This window comes from Salmo salar, chromosome 11 (assembly GCF_965601325.2).
Source record: "Salmo salar chromosome 11, fSalSal1, whole genome shotgun sequence".
NCBI lineage: Eukaryota > Metazoa > Chordata > Actinopteri > Salmoniformes > Salmonidae > Salmo > Salmo salar.
The window spans coordinates 64,325,001-64,327,519 of record NC_138301.1 but is presented as its reverse complement, the minus strand read 5'-3'; the positions used below and the strand labels follow the sequence as shown (position 1 = coordinate 64,327,519).

The following is a 2,519-nucleotide window of genomic DNA, read 5'->3' as shown; positions in this document are numbered from 1 at the left end:
AACCAATGTCTCCAGACAGATACTAGTCCAGTCACTAGCTAGCTAAGGACACCCTCCACTGTGACTGACATCATGTTGGAACGCTTACAGTACACACACACTATTTCTCTCTCCGCACCCCCCCCTTGTTTTGGAGCCCTGTCTCAGAGGAGTAACTGGAAACACTATTGTGTGGAGACGCCCAAAGTGTGTTGTGTACTGCTACTGCCTTGGCAACCCTTGCTCCTCAGGAACGAGATGGAGGAAGAGAGGAGGAGGGAAGGAGGAGGGAGGGAGGGGAGGGAGGGAGGGAGGGAGGGAGGGAGGGAGGGGAGGGAGGGAGGGAGGGAGGGAGGAAGAGGAGGGAGGGATGAAGCATGGATGAGAAGGGAGGGAGGGAGGCGCCACGCTGTTCAGACTTCCTGACAACAACCAACAGATGGGCCCGTCAATTCAAATCCCCAATTAGAGACTTCTATTCAGGCCTTATGTAAGAGGGCTGTCACTGGTACGTTAGCTTTGTAGCAAAAGAGGGTTTACCATATTCTGGTACGTTAGCTTTATAGCGAAAGAGGGTTTACCATAGTCTGGTACGTTAGCTTTATAGCTAAAGAGTGTTTACCATAGTCTGGTATGTTAGCTTTATAGCGAAAGAGGGTTTACCATAGTCTGGTATGTTAGCTTTATAGCTAAAGAGGGTTTACCATATTCTGGTACGTTAGCTTTATAGCTAAAGAGAGTTTACCATATTCTGGTACGTTAGCTTTATAGCTAAAGAGGGTTTACCATATTCTGGTACGTTAGCTTTATAGCTAAAGAGGGTTTACCATAGTCTGGTACGTTAGCTTTATAGCTAAAGAGGGTTTACCATATTCTGTCACTGTGTACAGTATCTAGCATCACATTGAGGCTGAATTATGGTATAACATACAATATAAATGATTGTAACGCCACATTCTGTTTGTAGAACCATATAGGGCAAAATGTTTAATACACGGAGCAAGAGTGATTCTGGCAACGGGTGAAACAACATTGGAAAAGTGCTTGCTACACTGCTCCAATTTTCAGCTATTTTCTTTCCCTGGCCTGCCTCTGTTTCTGTGCAGTAGTTTAAACCCTCTCTTCTCTTTCCCTGGCCTGCCTCTGTTTCTGTTCAGTAGTTTAAACCCTCTTCTCTTTCGCTGTCCCGCCTCTGTTTCTGTGCAGTAGTTTAAACCCTCTTTTCTCTTTCCCTGTCCTGCCTCTGTTTCTGTGCAGTAGTTTAAACCCTCTCTTTTAAAGCTGCACTATGTCACTTTCTGGCTTACTTGACCAAATTCACATAGCAATATGAGTTATAGATCTGTCATTCTCATTGAAAGTCAAAGAAGCGGCAGATCTGTTCTATTCGTGCTATTTCTTTTCTTCCCGTTCTTCGGTTTCGTTTTTCCGTCTTTTTACTTTCGGGTTTTGTACACCAGCTTCAAACAGCTGAAAATACAATATTTTTGGTTATTGAAAATATATTTCACAGCGGTTTAGATGGTACAATGATTCTCTACACTAGACTTGCTTGTTTTGTCACACATAAACTAAAGTTATGGGAACTATTAGAATTTTTGCAACCAGGAAATGGAGGAGTGATGTCTGTACGTTGCATATTTTATGAATTGGTTTCAATCGCTGCATGGAATTGTTTCTGATGATGCGGTGGTTTGGAATGCAATGATGACACAATGGTATGACGATCACATTCTGTTCAGATGTTCTAATTACCATGGAGACCAGAGTTACCATGCTCATAGTCTCATCCATCTGCCAGCTCACTGTCTCTGTCTATATGAGGAGCTTGGAGACCAGGGTTACCATGCTCATTGTCTCATCCATCAGCCAGCTCTCTGTCTCTGTCTATATGAGGAGCTTGGAGACCAGTGTTACCATGCTCATTGTCTCATCCATCAGCCAGCTCACTGTCTCTATCTATATGAGGAGCTTGGAGACCAGGGTTACCATGCTCATAATCTCATCCATCAGCCAGCTCTCTGTCTCTGTCTATATGAGGAGCTTGGAGACCATGCTCATTGTCTCATCCATCAGCCAGCTCTCTGTCTCTGTCTATATGAGGAGCTTGGAGACCAGTGTTACCATGCTCATTGTCTCATCCATCTGCCAGCTCACTGTCTATATGAGGAGCTTGGAGACCAGGGTTACCATGCTCATTGTCTCATCCATCAGCCAGCTCTCTGTCTCTGTCTATATGAGGAGCTTGGAGACCAGTGTTACCATGCTCATTGTCTCATCCATCAGCCAGCTCACTGTCTATATGAGGAGCTTGGAGACCAGGGTTACCATGCTCATTGTCTCATCCATCAGCCAGCTCTCTGTCTCTGTCTATATGAGGAGCTTGGAGACCAGTGTTACCATGCTCATTGTCTCATCCATCAGCCAGCTCACTGTCTCTGTCTATATGAGGAGCTTGGAGACCAGGGTTACCATGCTCATAATCTCATCCATCAGCCAGCTCTCTGTCTATATGAGGAGCTTGGAGACCAGGGTTACCA

At 45.0% G+C, this 2,519-nt stretch overlaps 1 protein-coding gene across 1 annotated transcript in view; it reads left to right on the top strand.

Moving 5' to 3' along the window:
• Positions 1-360: 360 nt before the first annotated feature.
• LOC106562854 (FH1/FH2 domain-containing protein 3) overlaps positions 361-2,519 on the top strand; it is a 36,100-nt gene continuing 33,941 nt past the window's right edge. Inside the window, exon 1 of the mRNA XM_082958035.1 lies at positions 361-2,519. This exon is cut by the window's right edge and continues 1,835 nt beyond it. The gene's annotated coding sequence lies outside the window, so the exon portion shown is untranslated.